The following is a 27,091-nucleotide window of genomic DNA, read 5'->3' as shown; positions in this document are numbered from 1 at the left end:
GGCTTTAGAGGTTTGGCTGTCATAACTTCTTTCCATCTCCTCAGCTTTATCTGGTCAGTTTCAACCGTCCTGCATGAGGATGCAGAGGAGGACAGTGGTGGCTGAGTTCTTGACTTTGAAACAATGAGAGGGACTTGCTTTAGCTCCTGGTTTGATCTGTGTCTTGCCAAATTGTCCAATTTCTCCTCTCAGCCTGGATCTTCTAACACCACCCAGGAAATATTAATGACAGTAACATCCACCACTCTGTTAGGCATATGCCAGCTCAGGGACTGATATGGAAACAGCCTCTTTCTGTCATTCACACCCAATGTTACAGCATCTGCAAAGGTTGTGACTTTAGAGGAGAGATAGGAGAGGTTTCTATTAAAATTAAAAAAAAAAAAAAAAATACAACCCTCAGGCTTACTAGAGAAAAATCCCCTGACTTACCATGTGAATGGCTACCATGGCCTCAGGTGTGTAGTGAGCACAGAGGATAGTGATGAGTGTGAAAGAAGTCTCCAACCAGGAGAATAGGCATGTCATCAGGTGAGCCCAGTGTGACAGATGCTGGGGCAGAGGTGGTGAAGGGCAAGAAGGAGCAATGAGAGATTATTTACTTTTCCTAATTTTAAAAAATAGTAAGCTTTTATAGACTATATTTGAACATTTTGGTAGCTACAAAAAAGATAAATAAAAGTTTTCACTACCTTCTTCACAATAACTCAGTTTCCCTCTGTTCTTAAACTTTGTTCAAGTTTGAAAATTAAATGCAATGTGTGTTGATACTTATTTCTTAATGGTGACTGTGCATTGAGGAGAGAGGGTAGAGTGGACCGAATAAAGCACAGGGCGCTGGACAGCAAACTGCAGACTAGGGCGCCCCAAGCCCGGACTCCCCACGGTGAAGTCAGCAAAGCAACCAGGGTCTGCCAGTGCAGAGGACCCGAGAAGCAGCAACAGTGATCTCTTTTCTGCTCCCACCATTGCCAGCCCTAGCAGGAGTCCAGATTAGCTCCTGGGGTGTGTGTGTGCCTCTATGTTTGTACGTGTGTGTGTGTGTGTGTGTGCTTCGTATTTCTTCCTGCCGCATAAGTGAGCCTGGATGCTTCAAGTAAGCAATGGCCATGCCATGCAAACAGCACAGTGAAAAGGATAGTGTCTTTGGGAGTTAAGTGTGCACACAGAGTTTGTATAATCAGTCCAGGTGCAAACTTCCGGTTGTTCCCGTGGTTCATACCTGTTTTGTGAGGGGAATGGTCTTCCCTTAGGATATCAGCTCAAAGCTTATAGAGAGAAGGACTGCACAGGTATATGTTAGAGCCAGCAGCTCTGGGCATGGATGATTGGGCAAACCAAGTGTATTGCTACAGGCTCCTGACATGAAGGAAGAGACTGTGGACATAGGGATCCCAGGCCTGCAGAGTCAGAGTTCTGATTGCCTGCAGGGGCTGTGGGTGTTAGTGGAGCAGAGAGGTGCAGGGGCTGAGATGCCAGCTGCCTTCCCAAGACTATAGTAGGGGGGAGCAGAGAGGCACGTGGTGTGGCCCATCTTTGTTTCTGGCACGTCTTTCTGTCCAGACTCCAGGCTACAGGGAAGACTTGATTCTTGCTCTTTAAAACCGCTTTGGCTATTCTAACTCTATTTTTCCACTTCATTTTTTAAAAAGGTATATATATATATACCCCTGGAAGTGCTAAAACTTTGTTTTCATTTGACAGTTTGCCATCGATATCTTTCCAAGTCAGTACCTATGGATCTAACTCATTTAAACAACAGCAATAAACCAAAAGCAAATTGATAGTCTTGTGTTATGTGAATGCACTGAAAATTTACTTGGTGCCTTGCATGCTTTCTAAATATTCTGTTATGTAATGCTGATGTCAACATTCTTAATATACATGTAGTCACACAAATGTTCTCACACACCCGTTTCTTGTCATCTGGCTTTGCTTGGTGAAGACTAAAAGACCAATTACATAGTCAAGTTTCCAGTCATTTCTTTCCTAGCTTCTGAGCCTTGTATTTTTGTACTTTAGTAACATCTCAATTCTGAAATTACAGATTAAGATGTCTTCCGTGCTTTCGTTCTTCCTGTTTTACTTTCGTTCTTTCCGTTTTCCTTTCGCTGTTTCAGCTCACAGTTCACACAGCCCAGCCCCCTGCAGAATCTCCCTTGCTCAGGTTGGCCTGCGGCCCTGCAGTCTCGCGGGGAGGGCCTCTCCGCCGCGGCCTCCCGCTCTCCGCCCGCCCTCGTCTGCCGCCTGGGCCGCTCCGCGACGCCGCGTCGCGCTGTCCTGAGCGGGGAGCCCCCTCCGAGGCAGAGGCCCCGGGCGAGCTCGGGCGTTAGGGCAGTTGGCGCCGCTGCGGCCTGCCGGCGAGTCGTCCCGGGGACACTCGAACCGGTTGTCGGGCGCCCCTGGCGGCCGCTTTCAGAGCGTTCCTTTCCTTCGGCGACCTTCATAAGGGCTGCGACTCAGCCAGCGAAAGCGAAGCGGAGCTCCAGAGACTCGCAGCACTGGCGGCGATAACCCCGGTGCTTCGAAGACCTGGGCACGCCTGCTCCTGCTGAAGATTGATTCTGCAGGTGTCCGTGAGATGGCCTGGCGCTGCGGGGGTGCGAGGTGGTTGGCGCTCGGGGTCGACCAGCATCTCCCCGCGTCCTTCTATTCGCGGGGCCTTGGAGCAAGTAGGGGAAGAGTCTTCGCACCAGGATTCCTGTGGCTCGGCGGCCAGGCTCCTGCGTCACCGTTAGGGGCGTTCGTTTCCCATCCTCGGTACCCCGCTCCAGGCTCTAGAGCTTGGCCAGCCCGGCTGAGTCCGTGCTTGGGGGGCTCGTTGGCGGGCCGCCTGGGCCCGGTCTCCAGCCCTGGACGCGTCCTGCTCCCGCTGGACTTGAACGGTGAGGCTTGCGTGGCGAGTACGGCCGTATATCTAGAAGCTCTACGGCAATCCGAACGTGTTCTCCGCCCGCGGGGACGCCTGGGTTACCGCTTGCGCCCAGGAGAGTGATGGTGCCCCGAGCGGTGTCCTGGGGCCACATTTTCCGTTTTTCACTCCTCGGCTGGGAATGGCCCTGTGTCTCCGTCGTCGGACGGCTCAGGGTTCCCGCCGGCCAACCCTGGATCCCGGGCGTCCTCACACCGAGTGGAGCCTGGCCGGACGCGCGGAACAAGGCGTCGCTGGGCTGCGCGCCCGGCCCTCCCCGCGGCACCGACATCCCTGTGCTTGGATCTCACGGCCCCACGTTCTCGCCGCCTGGGGGCCCCGGTTCGCACCAGGGCCGGGCGGCGGGGTAGCTGCTCCGCGATGGCAGCTGTCGTGTCACTAAGCTCTGCGATCGTCCGAGGCCGGGCTGCGTCTTCGCGGAGAACGCCTGTAGTTTCTTCTGTTCACCTTGCGGGCTCGTCGTTTGTGTGGACCACACACGGGTCCCTTCCCGCGGGTGACAACAGGGAACGAGGCGGGCGAGCAAGGAGGTCGCCCAATGCGCGGCTGTAGTCCTGCCCGGGCACGGTGGTCAGAGGCACTAAACAAATGTTTGAGACCCGGAAAGTGGCCGGGGCCGTGCGGTGAGGGTACAAGGAAACGCGAGCCTGGCGCGGTCTTCAGTCCTGGGAGAGCCTCTCAACACGCGCGGACGGGAGACCGCTCAGAGGAGAGAAATGCGAACTCAGAGGAAACGAGTGCGGAGTGGTGGTGCTGTGCCTTTTCCGCCCTGCGATTCGAGATTGTTCCGCTGGCGTTCATGCTGTTTGGTTGTAGCCGGGCAATCACCGCAGACAGGTCGACCAAATGGCCAGACTTTGGTGCTTTGAAATTTGCGATAGTATAGATTTTACGTGAAAGATACAATATTGTAGATGAAATACATAATGAAAATTACTATTATCTTTATCATTCCACGTTACTGTTGTTTTTACCATTATGTGTAGTCAATGATAAACTTTACCCACAACATAGCTAGCTGCTCAGTTGAAGATGACCAAAGAGGAGTTTCAGTTAAAGGAGAGGAAACTACAACCCACGAGGCCCTGTCCCATGCTCCGCAGCAACTATTCTGGAAACCCACACCCCCAAATTCTGCTGCAATAGGCCTCAAGGTCCGGTCTTGGTCAGTGACTGTGTCCTCATTTATCTTTTCCAATTAGAAACAAATCGGCGGGAATTTGTTCCTCTAAGCAAGCCCGTGGGGGCCCCTATTCCTGTCAGCCTCCAACTTCCTGCATCACAAGCTCTGAGCAGGACACGCCTTCCTGTTTTGCTACCACTCCTATGCGTACCCCTAGTCTCAGCCTAACGCAAGTGGTGCTGGCTGACTCCTTGCAATGCAAATAGTAGCTGCTCAATGCACTTACTGATCGGTATTTTTAAATATTCATAAACATCGTAATGGAAGGATAATACTGAGTTAGGAACATGTGTGACATTGTTAACGATTTCCTTAGTATTTAGACATTAAACGGAGGGCTCCTTATAACTTTTCCATCCTAAAACTAAAGCTATTGAAGGAGGGGAGAGAAGCTCAAGAAGCAAGTGATATACAAATATACACGTATATATATAATTATTGCCTAATTTGCTTTGTTGTATGGCAGAAACCAACACAAAATGGTAAAACAACTTTCCACCAATTAAAAAAAAATTAAAAGAATATGAAAGCTATTCGAAGGCCTTTTGTATGCAGACATACTGCCACAGTTTTTCACTTTTTTAGTAGAATTCTAAAATTGGAATGACAAGAGGTTTATTGACGTCTTTAAAAAAATTGCTTTCTAGAAACATATCCATTTATGTGTGTACTACGCACTATCCTTCATTTAATTGCCATATTTTGAAAAAAATTTTAATGTAGAAGGAATTGTTTTTTTGCTCGTGAAACCAATGTTTTATGTTATTATTCATTATGGAACCTCACCTGTGTCTCTTCATATTGATATTCGAGAGACTTAGAGGGATCGTTAAGCAGTTGTGGTGGAGAAGGCAGTGGCACCCACTCCAGTACTCGTGCCTGGAAAATCCCATGGAAGGAGGAGCCTGGTAGGCTGCAGTCCGGGCCTCGCTAAGAATCGGACACAACTGAGCGACTTCACTTTCACTTTTCACTTTCATGCACTGGAGAAGGAAATGACAACCCACTCCAGTGTTCTTGCCTGGAGAATCCCAGGGACGGGGGAGCCCGGTGGGCTGCCGTCTATGGGGTCGAACAGAGTCGGACACAACTGAAGTGACTTAGCATAGCATAGCATAAGCAGTTGTGGAATTTTTTCTCGGAGTAGCTCCCTCCTCTTTGATGCTCTGCCACACAGATTATAGCCTCCGTGGCCTCCCAGCTCACCAGTGTTCTCAATTCAGATTTTTGCCAGAATGTTTATGGTTCCTCTACCCTCAGCTGCAGCGTGAAAACCCCCTGAAGGCAGAGAGCTGCTGAGTCATCAGGTTGACGTGTGTGCTCACCTTCACTCGAGGAACCTAGTCCTGGAGCCTAACACTGCCTGCTGTTCAGGGTCTGAGAACCGGTTCCTATTTTGTTCAGCTTTCTAATTCCCAATAGTAGGTGAGGAAGTCTAGACGCTGTTCCTCTTATCATTGCAGGAAGGGAAACCCTTCCCGGGGCCCTAGAGTGGGCTCACACGTGCTGACACAAAGCAAGAGACTTGATTAGGAAGGGCAGGCAGGAGGACAGCAGCAGGGCGAGGAAGCCCAGGGGACTTCTCACCACGTGACCTGCAGTCTCAGGATTTATGGTGATGGGGTTGATTTCCAGGTTGCCTCTGGCCAAGCATTCTGACTCAAGGTTCATTTCATGGATTTTGTTCAGCTTTCTAATTACCAGTAGTAGGTGACGAAGTCCAGACACTCCTTCTTGTATTTAGAGGCAGAAATCACATTTCAAGAGAAAATTATACTTTTGAATCAATAATTTAAAATCACCTAACCATATAGGCTTGAAGGTGTCTTTTGTTTCATATTCTTTGTTTTGCTCATGAACATGTTAAAATGAAATATCAGGAGACACATTTAGATGGCTTCCTCCACCCCCCCACACCAGAAGAACTTTATGCCAATAAATCCTGGGTAAGGCCTTAGGAGTCTCTGAGTTTGAATTCTTCAGGTATATCAAGTCACTGAGGCCATTTTTGCTCCTGTTTTCATAAGATCTGTTGGTCTAATAAGTCACACTAAATTTTCCCACAGTTTATATTGTGGAGAATGTTTTTCACTGGAATCCCAGTGTCCATCTTCTTTTTCAGTCATTAGCAGTTCATTCTGCTCTAAAGTGTGCAGTTCACTATCTCTGGATTGGCTTGAGGTGACCACCTGTGTGACACCTGGCAGCTCCCGTCTCATTTTTAATCCATGAATTTGAATTAAAGGGACCTTAAGGCTCTTGTATTCATTACTCAATAAATACTTATCAACTGAGAATTGTAATCACTGGAGGCACATTAATAAGTGAACAGATAGGGACCCTGACTTCATGTGACTTTCTGGAGTACACAGACTCTTATAAATAAAAATTTTAATTGGGGAAAAGTTTTGATTAGCATTACAAAGAAAAAACTGAGCTTTCCAGGTGACTCAGTGGTAAAGAATCCACCTGCCAAGCAGGAGACACGCGTTCAATCTCTGGGTCAGGAAAATCCCCTGGAAAAGAAAATGGCAACCCACTCCAGTATTCCTGCCAGGGAAATCCGAGGGATAGAGGACCCTGTCAGGTTGCAGTCCCGGGGTCGCAGGAGTCAGACATGACTTAGTGACTAAACAAAAACACTGATGGAAAACATCAGGATCCCGAGGGATGGTAAACGGGAAACACCAGCATTAGACAGGCTGGTCCAAGAATGCCCATCCGAGAGGTTAATATCTGAGCTGCCATCCAGCTGAGCAGAAAACAGCAGCCACTTTAAGCTCTAGGACAATGGCATTCTAGGAGAGGGAAGAGCAGGTACCAGTGTCCTGAGATGGGCACCAACTTGGAGGGTGGAAACACATGGGGGCTGAGTTGACATGAGTGAGCGCACACGTGGTGAAGGGAAGGGGGCGGGGCGGGGGGCGGAGTCAGTGCTAGCTCAGTGCTAGCAGTCCCTGATCCCGGGATTTGATCCTGCTCTGAATACTTCTCCATAAATACAGCACATTGATGCCATGTGCCCACACAGATGGATGACGCAGGGCCCTGGCAGTCAGACAGAGTGCATGCGATAGTCAAGGCACCAGCAAGATCACAGGATCTGAGATCAGCAGGAACCTTGATGGTACCACAGAGCCTATTTTAAACTCAGGAGACTGAGGAGCAATTTTTGTAGTCTTGGCCAGTATGGACCAAAATAAATTTATTTCTACAGTTTGCAGAACTGTTGCCTCAAAAAAATGTTGGACTTTTTATGAAGTTTAGGTAAAAAGGAAACATAGAACCCATGCCTAGAAATCCTACTTCCATGGGAGAAAGCCCACCAGGAAAACTGCTTGGAAAGTTTAAGGAATGTGACTTTTAAATTATTAAAAAGAAAGACAATGAAATACAAGAAAAGTTCAGAGACAGAAGGGGTTGATCCAAAGCCAGCAGGCTTTGTCCTGGTGAAAAACCCAGCACACAGCACACTTCCTCATGTTGCTGGGTTTATTCCTCCAATGACTTCCCATGGACTGTAGCCAGCCAGGCTCCTCTGTGCATGGAATTCTCCAGGCAAGAATACTGGAGTGGGCTGCCATTTTCTTCTCCAGAGGCTCTTCCTGACCCAGGGGTCAAACCCGTGCCTCCGGCATTGCAGGCAGATTCTTTACAACCCGAACCACCAGGGAAGCCATTGCACTTTACATGGTGCCAATTTAAAATTCAGTTTAAGTAATTTTTTTCAGGTTAAGTAATTCCTAAGACCCAAAAAGCCCCCCCTTGATGTTATCTGCACAGTGGTGAATGTAGTCTGCAAGAACACCCTCTTCCCTGAAGACCTCAAGTCACCAGCCTTTACCACACGTGTCTCCCATCACATCCGTCCGCCGGTGTCATGGGCTCTCTGCCCGACTCTGCACAGAACTGTTGCTGACGGCATCTCTTCTAGGCAGGGAGTCATTCTGTCAGCCATCACCTAAATTTCAACGTCCTGCCGTGTGAGGTTGTATTTCTATGTTCCTTAAGAGAGCATTTTAACAAAATCTCGATTTGAACATGAATGGGGTTTTACCTACCGATTTTATCTGTCTTTCATTGTATCCTATGGTCTGATTCTGCCCTTAGCCTCTCATGAAGCAACTTGCCAAGACTTATGAATGACTTCTGATCCCTTCTCCATTTACCGCCACCCTTCTGTGGCACATGCTTCTGTGACACGTCCTTATTGCCATGACGCTCTCCCCTTCCTTTTGGAATGCCTGCTGCTGCCTTCCTGCCTCTCTGCTGCATCCTTGCCCGTGTGTGTCTCTCCCTGGCACTCACAGCAGGTTCACAGCAGACTCACTCACATGTTGTTCCCTTTGTAGTCCCTGCCTCCCATTTTAGCTGTGCTATTTGGGTACAAATTCCCAAGTACAAATTCTCCAACCAAGACTCCTGCTCCCACATGTGGGCTCTGTAGAATCTTCACCTGAGAAATTACTGTGGATCAAACCTAATATACCTTTCCTTCTCCCCAGTTACACCCCTTACAGACACTCTCTCTCTCCTGGGCACGAGGCTCCCTGGTTCAGATCATCCATGACCCATTTCTCTACACTCAAGGAGTTATCTGGCCACGTTGGCTCCAGCTCTAATGGAGTGAGTTGAGCAGTGATGGACCCAGAGGAGAGTGGAGACAACAGGTACGTACCTGGTGATGTTTAAATGCACCGAGAATAAAGGGCAGTGCTGATGATAGGAAAGACTGTAGAGTGTTCTAAAGGTTAGAAAACGCTGGAAAGCAGTTTTAAACACAGGTGGGGGAGTGGTGTGATAGAGAAGTTGCAGTTTAAACAGAAAGGCTCTTTGCTGGCTCAGAAGGTTCTTACTGGTAGCATCTTATCAAATGCTCTCTCAGTTACAAATACTCCAGGTTACAAATCCTTTAGAAATATATCCTACACATTTGCTAGCAGCAGAATAGTACAGGTCACAGTTCTCCATTGCAGCATTGTCCGTAATATAAACAGAGTGTTGCATATCAGTGTTCATCCCAAAGTGGATGGCCAAGAAGTATTATACTACTACATCATCCACTCAGTGCATTGCTGTGCAGGAAATTATGTCCTGATAGAGGACAACTTCCAAGGCATTGTCAAATAAATAAAAGCAACATGTAACAAAACACCATGCTTAATATACCACTATTTGTGTTTTGAATTAGGGCATGAAGGAGAAATATATTTTCATGTTTGCTTACAAGGAACTCTAGAAGGATCTGTAAGAAACAAAATACTACCTGTGGAGGTCAGATGGCCCTGGACACACAGACTAAATGACAGGAGGCACAGATTAAGGCAAAGTGTACTTTCAGTATCTGGAATCATGTGCCTGTATTATAACCTCTTTGGAATTTTCAATAAATTGAATTTTTAAAAACCTCCAAAGAATAAAATGCATTTTACTGTTTTTATTTTATATATTATTTTACTGTTTTTACCAACTGAATGACTTTCTGGTTGTTTTACCACGGTTGTTGTTTGGCTTCTCTAAAATGTCTATTCATGACTCTTTTCTGGTGGTTTTGACATTTTTATTTTAACTTTGGTAAGAAACAAAGAAAAAGATTTTTCTCAACACCCTAGGTAGTTCGTCCTTTTCTTTTTTCCTCCTTTCGGATACTTTATATACTTTGTGGGTTTTGGCACTATTTTCATAACTTTTATTTGCAAGAAAGAGGGTAAAGCTATGCTAGTTTGCTAGGGCTGCCAGAATAGAATACCACAGACTGAGGCTTAAATAACAGAATTTCATCTCGGTTATCCAATCTTACAGCGCTCAGCTGCTCAGAGCTCTCCCTTACTGTGCTATTTTCTCATATCAGCAGTTACGTTTCCTCTTTGTTACTGATTTTAGTTGTCTTTTTTCTTAGTCAATATAGCTAAAGATTTGTTACTTTTGTTGACCTGTTTGAAGTAACTTTTGTTTAAAATTGATTTCTTTGGTTTTCCTCTTCTGTATATTTATCTGAGAGCCAATCTTTACTATTTTCCCTCCTTCTTCTAGCTTTGAGTTTGGTCAGCTCTCCCTTTTCTGCCTAGGTGTAAAGATAGGTTGCTTATTCGAGCTTTCTTTTTAATGTATGCATTCTCAGCTTTACATTTCATTGTTGGTGATGTTTTTGCAGAATCCCATACATTTTGGTATGTTCTGTTAATATTTTGATTTGTTTCTAGGTATTTTCCAAGTTCCTTTTTTTTTTTTTTTAGCCTGCTGGTTATTTAAGAGTGTGTTTAATCTTCACATCCTTGTGGATTTTCCCACTTTTCCTTCTACTATTAACTTCGTTTCATTGCATTGTGACAGGAAAAAGTTCCATTCTATGATTTGAGTGTATTTATAGTAGACTTATTTTCTGGCCTAACATATGGTCAATTTTGGAGAATGTGCCCTGTGCACTTGTGAAAAGTATGGAATCTGTCTCTGCCCAGGTCACACGGTGCCCTAGCTGCACGGTTCTTAGGGATCACCTCTCACTGTTGGTCACGACTGTCAGGTCAGTCGGCCATGTTCGTGCATTAGTCACACGGGGAGATCACTGGGACAAAAGGGACGCCTTTCCGTCAGCCTGTGACTCTCAGTACCCCATTCTATGGCAGATAGGCTAAGAGTGAGCTCTGGTACATTCCGGGAGCCTCTCTCAGACTCACCCCTTGGCTACATTCTCAGAAACTGGAAATTTTAGCCCTGCAAAAGGCCTGGCCCAAATACAAACTCAGTTCAGTTCAGTTGCTCAGTCGTGTCCGACTCTTTGTGACCCCATGGACTGCAGCACACCAGGCCTCCCTGTCCAACACCAACTCCTGGAGCTTACTCAAACTCATGTCCATTGAGTTGGTGATGCCACCCAATCATCTCATCCTCTGTTGTCCCCTTCTCCTCCTGCCCTCAGTCTCTCGAAGTATCAGGGGCTTTTCAAATGAGTCAGCTCTTCACATCAGGTGGCCAAAGTACTGGAATTTCAGCTTCAACATCAGTCCTTCCAATGAACACCCAGGACTGATCTCCTTTAGAATGGACTGGTTGGATCTCCTTGCAGTCCAATGGACTCTCAAGAGTCTTCTCCAACACCACAGTTCAAAGGCATCAATTCTTCGGTGCTCAGCTTTCTTTATAGTCCAACTCGATGTTCACTCTTGCCATCTCCTGTTTGACCACTTCCAATATAACTTGAGTCATGGACCTGACATTCCAGGTTCCTCTGCAATATTGCTCTTTACAGCGTCGAACCTTGCTTCGAAGACCATTCCCATCTACAACTGGGTGTTGTTTTTGCTTTGGCTCCATCCCTTCATTCTTTCTGGAGTTATTTCTCCACTGATCTCCAGTAGCATATTGGGCACCTACCAACCTGGGGAGTTCATCTTTCAGTGTCCTATCTTTTTGCCTTTTCATACAGTTCATGGGGTTCTCCAGGCAAGAATACTGAAGTGGTTTGCCATTCCCTTCTCCAGTGGACCACATTCTGTCAGACCTCTCCACCATGACCCGTCCATCTTGGGTGGCCCCACCGGGCATGGCTTAGTTTCCTTGAGTTAGACAAGCTGTGGTCCGTGTGATCATATTGGCTAGCTGTCTGTGATTGTGGTTTCCGTCTGTCTGCCCTCTGATGCCCTCTCTCAGTGCCTGCCATCTTACTTGGGTTTCTCTTACCTTGGACGTGGGGTATCTCTTTATGGCAGCTCCAGCAAAGTGCAGCCGCTCCTCTTTATCTTAGAAATGAGGTAGCTCCTCTTAGCTGCCGCCCCTGACCTTGGACATGCGGTAGCTCCTCCCAGCCACACTCCTGCGCCATGGGGGACCGAAAAAAATGGCCTCTGAAGGGCACACTAGCTTTTGCCAAAAGCAGTTAGAGAACTCAGAATCTCCTTACGTTCAGTCCTTTGGGGCCCTCAGTCAGAATCCGGATTTCAGGGGCCCATGCCGCATGTCTCCCTGTTGCCTCCCTGTCTCCGGCCCCCCTCTGTCTCTCTCCATCAGGTTTCCTAGACGACTCCTACTCGACCTTTCATGCCCACATGATCTCTTGGAAAGGATTCTGAGGTTCCCTTTGGTCCAGGTCTTTCTCCTATATTCAAAAGCCTGAAGGATCAAAAGCTCTCCTAACATTCTGAAGCTCCCCTTCTAACTATGCTTATCTCTCAGGTGGGGAGAGAACCAAGCTTCCCCCACCCCTGAACATCCTAAAGAATTCCCTTGTAACTACTCCTGCTTCTCAGGGTGGGGAAGGACCAAGCTTCCCCCACTCCTGCAAATTCCCTTAACCCTTCAGATCCTTCTCATGGGACAAAGACCTCCCTTCCCACCAGAGGTACAATCCAAGATTTGTATCAGCTGATCTGCCCCTGACAGCAGAGTCAATTTGAGCACTATTTGGCCTATAATTCAGGTATAAAACTATGACTACAGAAAGGAAAGGTGACTTTCTGGCACAGGATGGCCATGATATTCTTTAGACTCTGGAGAAAACTGGTTAAACTGAAAATTTTTTTTTTCCTGGAAACTGGAAAACCAGGTATTTTTGCATATGCAATTAAAAACAAGTTTGTTAAAAAGACTGCCTAGGGAAAAGCTTGAAGTTAACCCTTTTCGTGTCCCTGAAATACACAGCCCACTTTGCCTGAGACCTCAGCCTTGGGCAAATTAGAACTTCAAAAAAATGGGGGTGAGTGGTGGGGTGGTCAAAGAGACATTTTAAATGTCAAGTGGAAAACTATGAGATTTCTGTCTGTCTGTCTCAATTTGTATGTCTCAGTGTGTGTCTTTTGTTTGTTTGTTTTAATAATATTGCCAAAATGGTAAATGAGTTCTAATTTAATTGGCCAAAGAAAAGTTGAAGAATAAAAATTCTTAAAGGAAGGGTTGGGGGAGCTGGTTGGTTGGTTTCACTTACCGGATCTCTAGTTGTTCCACCACCACTTGTTGAAAAGACTGTCCTTTCAGGATGCTGGTTGAAAGTCAGCTGGCCATACATTTGCGGGTCACATTTCCCTGGTGGCTCAGATGATAAAGCACCTGCCTACAATGCAGGAGACCCGGGGCTCAATCCCTGGGTTGAGAAGATCTCCTGGAGAAGGAAATGGCAACCAACTCCAGTATTCTTGCCTGGAAAATCCCATGGACAGAGGAGCCTGTTGGACTACAGTCCATGGGGTCGAAAAGAGTTGGACATGACTGAGCGACTTCATTTCACTTCACTTCAAAGAAAAATAAGTACTTACAAATCAGACAATTCTAAATACAAGAGAAATTAACCTAAATGAATATCAGATTCACGTGAACTGGGAAATATTCAATATGAAATATCTAGTATTGATGTTTGTTTGCTAATCTAATATAGACATGTCAAGAGTCGTTAACATTAAGCTTAATATTTTCGTTGTGCCTAGGTTTATTATAAGTTAAATATTGTTATATCTGTTACAAGTTTGTAAAGAAGGAAAGTACCTCTAGAAGAAAAAAAAACTCGTAAAAAATGTAAATGAGATATGAACTTTTAGATAAACTATTAAGACTGATTATATTTTAGGAATGTCTGTCTAAAATAGTCTCTCCAGATTGGGGTAACTTGAATTTCTGCTGCTGCTGCTGCTGCTAAGTCACTTCAGTCGTGTCCGACTCTGTGCGACCCCATAGATGGCAGCCCACCAGGCTCCCCCATCCCTGGGATTCTCCAGGCAAGAACACTGGAGTGGGTTGCCATTTCCTTCTCCAGTGCATGAAAGTGAAAAGTCAAAGTGAAATCGCTCAGTTGTGTCCGACTGTTAGCGACCCCATGGACTGCAGCCTACCAGGCTCCTCCGTCCATGGGATTTTCCAGGCAAGAGTACTGGAATAGGGTGCCATTGCCTTCTCAACTAGAATTTCCAGGGATGTGCTAAACTAAGTGACAGAAGCTTATTGAATAGCTAGGTCATTTCCAAATAAAATAAGATTTGGAAACATTCATTACTGAACACTAACTTCCTCTTAGAGAGAAACTAGAGATTTTGGACGATTAATGAATAATGTTTGGTGCCATCCTGAGATGTTCTCTAGAATTTTCTGTAGAAATTATCACTGGTAATTATGTTCGCCAATCTATAGAATGCTAATATAAAGGTCAGTTCTTGGTTGCTTAAGGAAAGTAGGATGTGTGTTTTCAGTAAAAAAGATATGAGACATGAAATTACATTTTATGAAGGGAGAAGGAAGTGGGTCTGACTTACAGGTGGCTGTTTCAGGTGGGAGAACAAAGTAATGGGTACAGAACGTGATGAGGTTTTATGGGAAGTGGACCCCAAGAGAAGAGTTTTGTGCATGAATACAAGTTTTCTTGACATGTTGAACTGCCTTTGATACTGGATTGTAAGTTTCTTTATCTCTGAAGTGATCTATGTTTACCTTTGAAATCTTTTGTTAATTTTGGCTAAGTGAGTAACTATTGTTTCATAGCGACTTATATGATCCTATGAGACTGAGTGTTATAAACCCGTTTGATATTTATTGAAAACATTTCCTAAATCATTTGACTTCTGGCTAACTTTGGGGTGCTTTAGAGGGCCCCTGAGACATCCCAAAGGGAGATATTAAACTACCTGAGTTCATTTGACATGTTAAATTACATGGGAATTATTGTTGGAGGAGTAGTGAATCTTGTCCGGTTACATTGTATGGTTGATGTTACTAATATAGATATCCAGAAATTATGTGAAATTCATGAAAATCTGATATGTCCTGGTAAAATGTTGTCAGTTATAATTCTAGTTATCATATTAAAGTGTTACATATCACAGGAATGACCAGGCTACTTTGTCAATTGCAATTTTTTAATTGTTTTTTTATTGAAGGATAGCTGATGTACAATTTTATACCAATCGCTATTGTATAGCAAAGTGACTCAGTTATGCACATATATACATTCTTTTTCTTTTTTTTAATTGTATTTTATTTTATTTTTTAACTTTACAATATTGTATTGGTTTTGCCATGTATCAACATGAATCCGCAAACTTATACACGTATTCCCCATCCTGAACCCTCCTCCCTCCTCCCTCCCCGTACCATCCCTCTGGGTCATCCCAGTGCACAAGCCCCAAGCATCCAGTATCATGCATCAAACCTGGACTGGCGACTCGTTTCTTATATGATATTATACATGTTTCAATGCCATTCTCCCAAATCAACACACCCTCTCCCTCTCCCACAGAGTCCAAAAGACTGTTCTACACATCAGTGTCTCTTTTGCTGTTTTGTATACAGCGTTATTGTTACCATCTTTCTAAATTCCATATATATGCGTTAGTATACTGTATTGGTGTTTTTCTTTCTGGCTTACTCCACTCTGTATAATAGGCTCCAGTTTCATCCACCTCATTAGAATTGATTCAAATATATTCTTTTTAATGGCTGAGTAATACTCCATTGTGCATGTCAATAGCAATTTAATCAGATTTTAAACATGCCTTCTATGGTCTCATTCTGATTCTTTTGCAAGAATACTGCTACTTCAAGATTTATGGAAAAGACTTCCAACAGTCACCGATAAACACATTTTGTTTGTTTGTTATCTGGTAAGCTGGCACCAGACCAGGATTTAGTCTACTCTCTTTGTTAAGAGAACAAAGTTTTCTTAGAATGAGGCTTTCAAAACATTATGAATTTCTTTGCCTTTAAGTGATTTATATTTGTTTTTAAATCTTTTGTTACTTTGGTAAAGTAAATAAGCATTAAAGGTTCGTCTAGTCAAGGCTATGGTTTTTCCTGTGGTCATGTATGGATGTGAGAGTTGGACTGTGAAGAAGGCTGAGCACCGAAGAATTGATGCTTTTGAACTGTGGTGTTGGGGAAGACTCTTGAGAGTCCCTTGGACTGCAAGGAGATCCAACCAGTCCATTTTGAAGGAGATCAACCCAGGGATTTCTTTGGAAGGAATGATGCTAAAATTGAAACTCCAGTACTTTGGCCACCTCATGTGAAGAGTTGACTCATTGGAAAAGACTCTGATGCTGGGAGGGATTGGGGGCAGGAGGAGAAGGGGACGACAGAGGATGAGATGGCTGGATGATATCACTGACTCAATGGACGTGGGTCTGAGTGAACTCCGGGAGTTTGTGATGGACAGGGAGGCCTGGCGTGCTGCGATTTGTGGGGTCGCAAAGAGTTGGACATGACTGAGCAATTGATCTGATCTGATCTGATCTGAAGATTATGGAACATGTAAAAGCTCATTCTGCTTCCACAAAAAAATAACCCCTCACTGTTAGATTTTGCTATTCTGATGTCCTTAAAACATGGCAACAGTCTACTCCTAAAATGGGGAATTAAAAATGCATGAACAGTAGCTGTAAATCAAGGAGTCAGAGCTATGGGAAATCCAAGGCAGCCGATTGGCTTTTCCCGGCTCCCTAACAAACCTCATTTTTATTTGATGGGTTAAAGCCTTCCCTGGCTTCAGGGCTAATGCCCTCACAATGACAAAAAATATATATTTCACTTAATATTAAGTTCTAGTTTTGTTAGTTAAGGTCTGTGTTTACCATGACCCACTTCTGAGATAGTTTCTTGCTGTTATGTTATATTGCTAAAAGGTTTAATTAGTTAAGTTATTTAAAAGGACACTCTATGTTTTTTTCTAAAGCTTATCTTAGTAACCAATCTTTGGATAAAGGTCAGATCCTCCATGATGTACAATCAGGAGATTAACACATGGCTATATTCACTTAACTGTGTCAGATGACCTGGGGTATACTGGGCTCTACCTAATGAAAGTTCTTGACTTAAATTCTTGCTTGTGACCTTACTAATACCTGCTAGCTATATTATTTTCCATGTTGCTTGTTTCAGGAGATTGTTTCTTACATAACTAAATGTGTGGCTGACGTGATAAAATGCTGATATGCAGTTCCTTATGCTTTTGAACTGTGGTGTTGGAGAAGACTCTTGAGAGTCCCTTGGATTGCAAGGACATCCAACCAGTCCATCCTAAAGGAGATCAGTCCTGGGTGTTCTTTGGAAGGAATGATGCTAAAGCTGAAACTCCAGTACTTTGGCCACCTCATGCAAAGAATTGACTCATTAGAAAAGACTCTGATGCTGGGAGGGATTGGGGGCAGGAGGAAAAGGGGATGAAGGAGGATGAGATGGCTGGATAGCATCACCGACTCGATGGATGTGAGTTTGAGTGAACTCCAGGAGTTGGTGATAGACAGGGAGGCCTGGCGTGCTGCGATTCATGGAGTTGGAAGGAGTTGGACACGACTGAGTGACTGAACTGAACTGAACTGAACTGATGAGATCGATGAATGTAATAATGTAACTCTAGATATGGAAAGAAGCAACAAGAGGGAATATTCTCCTGGGCCAAGAGGCTAGTAAGACAGGTGTGGTCCTGAGACTTTTGCTACTTCCAAGGTCTGGTCTAGTAACAGCACACAATAGCCTGTCAATGGAATCTTCATTAGACCTGGGACACGAGGGCCCTGAAATGCCCCCAAAGCATGGTCAAACATGTGATTATGAAGGGACCCTGCTGACTGGAAGTCGGCACTTGCCAGCTGTCTCTACAAAGATTACATCATGACCACTGCAAACTGCTGACCTTGAAAGGAGTTCAGGGTGGAGATCAGAAATAAGGCACTCTGTGCTCTGGGAAAAACCCAGAAGAACCGGCCTTCAGGGAGTCGGATGTTTTCAGGTAAAGGTTTTTATGAGCCCAACTTCTCGCCTCTTCTTGCACCCAGAGAAACACTAATGTCATGACCCAATGTCTGGCCCTGGTTCTCCTGGCTAGCTCTTTGGGATCTTTTCGGCTTCTCTCAATCTTTGGGCCATGTCTCTTTAACTTTCTTGCTAAGTTGGCTTCTTCTAGAATACAGCAAATCTCCAAGTGATAGTTTGACAAGAATATTCCCTGGCCAACACCCAGACAATGCTGAAACAAGCTGCCTTATCATTCCATGGACTCTCATCTCCTTCTGTAAATGCATCCTGGCAGAGAGCAGGCAAAGGGAACCTAGAGCCCCACGAAGCCCCTACAGCCTGAAGAAGCCAGAGTGGTCATCTCCCCTTTTCCCCTGAGACCGGGTTCCCAAATGCCTGAGAAGGGAAATAGGTAGATGGTTAGACGTGAGCAGGGTATCAAAGGGGGCCAAAGAATTGGCCCTAAAAATAAAGAGAGGGAGGAAGGTGGAGACCCAAGGACGGAAGAGCAGAGAAAATAGAGGGGGAACAGAATACAGGAACGAGAACCAGACCCTGATCGTCCTTCCCTCCCCCATGGTGTAACTACTAACGGATTTCAGGTCCTCCTGAGCAGTACAACCTGTCTCCCCTCCTAGCCCATAGGGAGAAGGTCTTTGCTTTACTCTCCGCAACCCCACCCCCCCCATCCAATCAGCAATGACCCACATTCTGCTCCCTGTACCCTGGGTATAAAATTGGACTAAGGGCCCCTGTTCAAAGATGGTTCTCTCTTGATCTGGCCCACTGTTCTAATAGCGTCTCTCATGCTAAGAAACTTTATTTCCCTCTCACTCTGTCTCATGTCAGGAAATTCTTTTCCAACCAGAGCCCAGACCATGACAATTTTCCTTACTGTTGTTCCAAAATACTGATTAAATTTTCCTATCTAAAATAGGAATGTCTGATTTACTTACAGGCATGACTATAACTGACACAGGAAACCCCACGAGGCTATCAGGGGATTTCTCAGAAGAAAACTACAGGCCAGGAGAGAGTAAAATGAAATATTCAGAGGGCAGAGCAATAAAAATTGCCAACCAGGAAAACTCTATTCACCAAACTTATCCTTCAAATATGAAGGGAAAATAAAGGTTTTCCTAAAGAAAAGCTGAGGGAGTTCATCACCACCAGACCTGCCTTGCAAAGAATGCTGAAGAAGTTCAAGCAGAATAAAAAAGATGCAAAGTAACACATGAACACACACAAAAGTATATAACACACTAAGTCAGGTAAAAATGTATAGTCAGATTTAGTTAATTCCAGTTACTTAGAAGAATGGTATATTAACAATTTCAAGTATAAAGGCTCAAGGAAAGGATGACTGAAAGTAACTACAGCTAATACACCTTATCACCAAACACACAGCATCAGAGAGAACTGGAACATCAGAACATTGCAGAGGAAGAGTTACATGGCGGAGCCACTTTATTGGCTAAAAAAGCCAGGTTGCAATCAGCACAAGACAAACTGTTTTAGGTACAAAATTTTAAGGTAAGCTCCATGGTAACCACAGTAAAAATCTAGAGTAGATGCAAGGAATATAGAAAGGGGAAACAATACCCCGATGAAAAGCCACCAATTTACAAAAGTAGGCAGAAACAAAGGGAAAAGGAATCAGTGGAGACAAAAAACAACCAGAAAGCAATCACTCAGATGGCAGGAGTCAGTTCTTACATATCAATACCCAGTCTAAATGCAAATAGAGTGGGTTCACCAATAAGAAGACACAGATGCTTTAAAAAAAAAAAAAAGACCCAACTCTATGCTGTCTACAAGAAACTCACTTCAGCTTTAAGGATACACAAAGGCTCAAAGTGAGGGGATAGATAAAGGTATTTGACAGGAATGAAAACAGAAAGAAAGGGGGCATAGTAATTCTTACATCAGACAAAATAGACTTTAAGAAAAAATGATAACAAACATCAAAGAAGGCCATTGTATGACAAAGGGTTAATACATCAAAAAGTATACACACACACACACACACACACACACACATACATATGCAAATATATAAAACAACATTGGATCACCTAAGTATTTTAAGCAAATAATAACAGATCTATAGGAAAAAAAAAATAGACAACATTACAACCAGAAAAGACTCATGAATAGACATTTTAGAGAAGCCAAATCTGTGTGATCAGATGACAGAGACTCAGCAGGCTCATTAGGCACTTGGAATCATTCTTTCTGTCTGAGTAGCTCTCTTTTGGATGCCCTGCCCCACACATATCACCTGCTGCGCCTCCCTGGCTCACCTGTGTTCTCAGATCAGGGCTTTGCTGGGCTGCATCTGGGTTCCCCTCCCTGTACCTGCAGCATGGAAATTGCCTGAAGGCAGACAGCCAGGAGTCTTCAGATGGATGTGTGTATCCATCTTCACTCTAGGAACTTAGTCCTGCATGGCCTGCTGTCCAGGACCTGAAAACAGTTGTTCCGAGTATTTTGTTCAGCTTTCTAATTACCAGTGCCAGGTGAGGACGTTCAGATGCTGTTTCTCTTAAAGCTGGAAGTGGACATCACATTTTATTTTTACAGACACTCTTTGAATCAGTAATTCTAAATCAGGTAACCACATATGTTTGAAAGTACCTTTTGCTTCATTTTCTGTGTTTTGCTCTTGCAAATGTAAAACAAAACCAAATATCAAGAGACACATTAAAACAGGTTTTGTTTTCTGTTTTTCCTGGTTGAACTTTATGCCAACAAATGCTAGGTAAGGACTTAGGAAGCTGCAACTCCAGGGTGGCAAGAATAAAGTAGCAGCATGCACCTCCTGCAGCACGGCAAAAAAAGGCTCTCTGGTACCATTAAGATCCCTGTTGATTGCAGATCCTGTGATCTTGCTGGTGCCTTGACTTACTGTATATTGTCACCCTGCTTATTTAACTTATATGCAGAGTACATCATGAGAAATGCTGGGCTGGAGGAACCAGAGATCAAATGGCCAACATCCGCTGGATCATCAAAAAAGCAAGAGAGTTCCAGAAAAACATCTATTTCTGCTTTATTGACTATGCCAAAGCCTTTGACTGTGTGGATCACAACAAACTGTGGAAAATTCTGAAAGAGATGGGAATACCAGGCCACCTGACCTGCCTCTTGAGAAACCTGTAGGAGGCAACAGTTAAAACTGGACATGGAACAACAATACATGATTCCAAATAGGGAAAGGAGTACATCAAGGCTGGTGGTTTGGATGTTTTTATTTTAACTTTGGTAAGAAACAAAGAAAAAGCTACTCCCGCCTTTGACTCACAGCTGCCGGGTAGACGAGACCCCGGCCAGCACCCTGTGGAGCACTCACCCAGCTCACGCCGCCTCCCTACCAGGCCAGGGCCTGTGGTGCAGGCTGGGCGGTCGCCTCTGGTTGTGTTCCCAGCCCCTGGTGAGGCTTGTGCCCAGGAGGGGCTCAGGGCACATCAGCAGAGAGGACAGGGGCAGGCTGAAGGCCATGCGGATCCATGTCCAAGGAGAGTCAACAATGTCTTTGACAGTGTCACCTCTGCAGACCTTTGTCCCCACCCAGCGACCACGGCGGGTGTTTACTGAGTTGAGGAAGGGGAACGATCTGCAGCTAAAGCAGACAGTCTTGGCCGCTGGGCACCACGTCCACTCCCACTACAACCATCTCTGTCTCAAGCACTTGGCCTGGGCCCGGCACTGCCCAACGGTCACCACTGCCCAATGGTCAGCAGAACATACCAACACCCTAGGTAGTTCATCCTTTTCGTTTTTCCTCCTTTCGGATACTTTATATACTTTGTGGGTTTTGGCACTATTTTCATAACTTTTATTTGCAAGAAAGAGGATAAAGCTGTGCTAGTTTGCTAGGGTTGCCAGAATAAAATACCACAGACTGAGGCTTAAATAACAGAATTTCATCAGGTTATCCCATCTCACAGCGCTCAGCTGCTCAGAGCTCTCCCCTACTGTGCTGTTTTCTCATATCAGCAGTTATGTTTCCTCTTTGTTGCTGATTTTAGTTGTCTTTTTTCTTAGTCAGTATAGCTAAAGATTTGTTACTTTTGTTGACCTGTTTGAAGTAACTTTTGTTTAAAATTGAATCTTGTCAGGTTATAGTGTATGGTTAATGTTACTAATATAGATATCCTAGAAATTATGTGACAACATTTTACCAGGACATATCAGATTTTCATGAATTTCACATTTCCTGGTTGAACTTTATGCCAACAAATCCTAGGTATGGACTTAGGAAGCTGCAGTAATGTATTGGATTCTGGAAAAACATCACCAACAATGAAATGTAAAGCTGTGAATGCATCCATTAAAAAGAAAGCTCGAATAAGCAACCTATCTTTACCCTAGGCAGAAAGGGGAGCGCAGACCAAACTCAAAGCTAGAAGAAGGAGTGAAAATAGTAAAGATTAGATCTCAGGTAAATATACAGAAGAGGTAAAGCAAAGAAGTCATTTGACGTCGAGCTAACTTTGGGGTGCTTCAGAGGGCCCCTGAGACATCCCAAAGAGAGATATTAAACTACCTGAGTTCATTGGACGTGTTAAATTACATGGGAAGTGTTGTCAGAAAGAGTGATGAATCTTCTCAAGTTATATTGTATGGTTGATGATACTAATATAGATATCCTAGAAATTATGTGACATTCTTGAAAGCCTGATGTGTTCTGGTAAAATGCTGTCAGTTATAATCCTAGTTATCATATTCAAGTGTTTCAGGTTGCAGCAGTGACCAGATTACTTTGTCAATTTCAATTCAATCAGGTTTTAAGCATGCCTTCTATGGTTTCACACTGATGCCTTTGCAAAAATACTGCTCCTTCAAGATATATGGAAAAGACTTTTCTAAGCTTACCCATAAACAATTTTTTTGTTTGTTTGTTATCTGGTAAGCTGGTCAGACTGCAATTTAGTCTACTCTCTAGGTTAAGAGAACACAGTTTGCTTAGAATGAAGCTTTCAATCACATATTATGAATTTCTTTACCTTTCAGTGATTTATATTTGTTTTTATAATTTTTTTTACTTCAGTAAAGTAAATAAGCATTATTTAAAATTATGGTACATGTAGGTTGGACCAAGCTTTCCCCACTCCTGCAAATTCCCTTAAACCCTCAGATTCTTCTGATGGGACCAAGGTTTCACTTCCCTTCAGAGGAACAATCCAAGCTTTTTATCAGCTGATCTGCCCCTGATATCAGAGTCAATTTGAGCATTATTTGGTCTATAATTTAGGCATGAAACTATGAGTACATAAAGGAAACATGACTTTTTGATGCAGGATGGCCATGATATTCCTTGGATTTCAGAGAAAATTGCTTAAAATGAAACTTTTTTTTTCCTTGGAAACTGCAAAGCTGGTTCTTTTAGCATTTGCAATTGAAAACCTCTAGGTTGTAAGGTCAATTTTCATTCCAGTCCCAAAAAAAGGCAATGACAAAGAATGTTCAAACTGCCTCACAGTTGCACTCATCTCACACGCTAGTAAAGTAATGCTCAAAATTCTCCAAGCCAGGCTTCAGCAATACGTGAACCGTGAACTTCCAGATGTTCAAGCTGGATTTAGAAAAGGCAGAGGAACCACAGATCAAATTGCCAACATCCACTGGATCAAGAGAGTTCCAGAGAAACATCTATTTCTGCTTTATTGACTATGCCAAAGCCTTTGACTGTGTGGATCACAATAAAATGGGGGAAATTCTTAAAGAGATGGGAATATCACACCACCTGACCTGCCTCTTGAAAAATCTGTATGCAGGTCAGGAAGAAACAGTTAGAACTGGACATGGAACAACAGACTGGTTCCAAATAGGAAAAAGAAGCCAAACTCAAGTCCACTGAGTAAATGATTATAAAGGACTCTACTTTTTAACATATGTGTATTCTAACTACAAGTGTGCTTTTTCACTTTTAGAAAGTAGTATTTGAAAATGAATAAATTACATATGAATCCAAAATGTGCCTAATTCACAAATAGAAATATTCAATTTCCTCCACTTTTCTATCCATGGAATATCCTGTTTAGCTTTGTATTATATTTAGCATAATGAACATTTGTTAAAATAAATATCTATTAAAACAAATAAAATGTTACATATTAAAGTTTTACTCCACTGAGAAGTAAATATGGGAGCAGGGTATTTTAAAATGTCTTTATTCTATTATTTAATATGACTAAAAATAATCTAAACTTAAAATATTACATATATTTATAAACATTATTTTTATTAAACCTCAATTTTTGGCTTCAGAAAATTATAAATAATCAGACAGGAGAGTTTGAGAGGGGATATATTTATTTGTTATGATATTGTGCTTCAGAACTTCTGGGGAACTTCCCTGGTGGCTCAGACGGTAAAGCGTCTGCCTGCAATGCGGGAGACCTGGGTTCAATCCCTGGGTCAGGAAGATCCCTGGCGAAGGAAATGGCACCCCACTCCAGTACTCTTGCCTGGAAAATTCCATGAATGGACGAGCCTGGTAGGCTACAGTCCACGGGGTCGCAAAGGGTCGCACACGACTGAGCGACTTATTCTGCTTCAATGAGCAATACTTTCTCAAGTTAAAACACACACGCTTTGGCATCTGATGACAATTCCTTACTCCTGATAACTTATCTTCTTTAACTTGCCTCTTTTCAGCAGTTCAGAGACTAGAACAAATGACTGAAGAGAGTATTACCAGGTGATGGAACTCGTTCTTTTGGGCTTTTCAGTCCAGAGAGAGAGTGAAATGCTTCTCTTTCTTCTCATTCTAGTGGTATATTCTCTAACTCTGGTGGGAAACGCTGGCATCGTTTCCTTGATCCGGTTGGATCCTCACCTTCACACACCCATGTACTTTTTTCTCAGTAATCTGGCCTTTGTAGACTTCTGTTACTCCTCATCAATAGCCCCAAAGTTCCCGGAGACCCTCCTGACCAAGCACAGGTCCATATCTCTCTATGCATGTGCGCACAGCTGGGCTTTTTCCTGAACTTCTTGATTTTGGAGACGTTCCTTCTTGCAGTCATGGCTTATGACTGCTATGTGGCCATCTGCAGTCCTCTTCTCTACATGGTGATCATGTCCCAAAAGGTGTGCATGCAACTGGTAGCAGGCCCTTACTGATACAGCTTTTCTGTTGCTTTCCTCCACACAGTTGTTACTTTTCGATTGATCTGCTATGGCCCCAATGTTATTAATCACTTCTATTGTGATCATGTCCCTTTGATGGTCCTTGCATGCTCAGACACCAGCCTCAAAGAGATCTTGATTTTTATCTTTGCTGGATTCAACATGATCAGCCCTTTGACCACGGTCCTTATTTCTTCCCTATACATTGTGGCTGCCATCCTGAGAATCCAATCTGCAGAAGGGAGGCACAAAGCATTCTCATCCTGTGGTTCTCATCTGACTGCTGTCACTATATTCTATGGGACTCTGATCTTCATGTATCTGCAGCCCAAATCAAACCACTCCCTTGACACAGACAAATGGCCTCTGTCTACACAATAGTCATTCCTACGTTGAATCCCATGATCTACAGCCTGAGGAACCAAGAGGTAAAAAATGCCTTGAGGAAAGCCTTTGAAAATGTTATTTCCTGTCTCTAATAAACATTAAAATGTATCTTGTAACACTGACTGTCTTGGAACTATGCCACACGCAGATGTGTTGTTTTTATTATCTTTGATAGGGTAATTTTATTTCTACCATTTTTATATGAGCAAAATGACTTTGCACGTGTGTTCTATTTTTCATATAATTTATAAGTAAGATAAAAGGTTTAAAAGACTATAATGCACATTTTTAACAAATTGCTACTATTCGCATCTGTGACACTTGACAGTTTTGACCTGGATAGTTTCTATTTAACTGATAATAAGATTTAGCCACTGCTTTCAAAAATGCTTCCATTTTATACATTGTGGAGACAGAACAAGGGAGGTGCTAAAGTAAGCTTCTTGTCCATCCCCATGTCATTCCAGGCAGTAGCTGTTCCTCAACTGCACCTTGTCTGCTAAAAACCATTTCTGTCTGCTTCTGACTCCCACTAGATTCACTGGCGGTCACTCTCGGTAATTCCATGGTTCTCGTGTTGTTTGAAAACATGTCATTTTTCGACATGCAGATCTGGAAATCAGGGTCAGATTTTGGAAAGTCATACTCTCTCTTTCTGTATCAAAACAAAAATGCAGACATACCCCTATATTCCCTCAGCAACTTAACATCCTTTTATATTTTAGGGATTTGAAGAAATTACAATGGTTTGACAGGAAGTGGTAGTTTAAAACCAAGTTAAAAATGTGGTTGCTGTCAGATGTCAGGAATATTGTTCTATGTTGGGGTGGTTGTAAAGTGATGCAATCTAAGACCCACTTAAACCATCAACTGGATTTTTTTTTTTTAATTCAGATTCAAATGTTTGGTGTCTACCATGTGAGTGATATTGTGAGCTATTCTCATAGGGCAAAATAAAAAGCATTCCTGAATATGCTGAATAGTCTGCTATTTCGGAAAATACTGGCAAAAAATTGATTGTATACGTTATTTAGAAACAGTTTAGCTTATTTTATCCAACTTATCTTAGTAAACACTTCATTGTTAAATTAGATTTCACATTTATGTGAAGACATCGATATTGCCATGTTAAATTATTTATATTAAACTTTATTTTAATTTATGCCTCACCTAACCTCAACACCATTATTAAAGCAGCAACAAGGTGTTCTAAGTGGATGTAAACTGTACAAATTCTGAAGAGAAGCAATGAATTGCAATCCTGATTTCCAAGTTCTTAAATCAACTTCTTTTGGGGTCAAGGAGCACAGTTGCAGAGAAATTAATCTTGGGAATCATGACCGTCAATTGCCAAAGATAAAACTCAAGAGAGGAGAACATCTTTGTTGTTGCTATTTTTTAAATAATTCCAAAAGTATAATTTAAATAGTTAGAAGCACAGCAGTGAGCCTCTATGGTAAACTACAGAGTAAGGGCTGAACCTGAGATTGGCAATGTGAGAAGGGCTTAAAGGTCAGTGAAACTTTCAAAAGGAATCTGGTGCCCCTTCTGGGTAGCACACTGGATTCAGGGGAGGTTGCTGCAAAACCACAGGTTTACCAAAGAAACTTCAGATACATTTGAAGAGCTCCTAGAGCAGAAAGGATGATAGCCTGGGAGACTAAGAAAAACTAAAGTGAAACCCAAGTTCTAACTTTTAAAAATTACTGTAAAGAAATATATTAGTTTCATCAGTCTGCATTAAC

The 27,091-nt window shown here is 43.4% G+C and overlaps 1 pseudogene; it reads left to right on the top strand.

Annotated features, from left to right (window-relative positions):
- Positions 1–2,076: 2,076 nt before the first annotated feature.
- LOC139185942 (olfactory receptor 8U3-like) lies at positions 2,077–27,091 on the top strand (annotated as a pseudogene).

Source organism: Bos indicus, chromosome 11, assembly GCF_029378745.1.
Source record: "Bos indicus isolate NIAB-ARS_2022 breed Sahiwal x Tharparkar chromosome 11, NIAB-ARS_B.indTharparkar_mat_pri_1.0, whole genome shotgun sequence".
Taxonomy (NCBI): domain Eukaryota; kingdom Metazoa; phylum Chordata; class Mammalia; order Artiodactyla; family Bovidae; genus Bos; species Bos indicus.
Note: the sequence above shows the minus strand (reverse complement) of the source record. Positions and strands in the feature narration are given on the sequence as shown.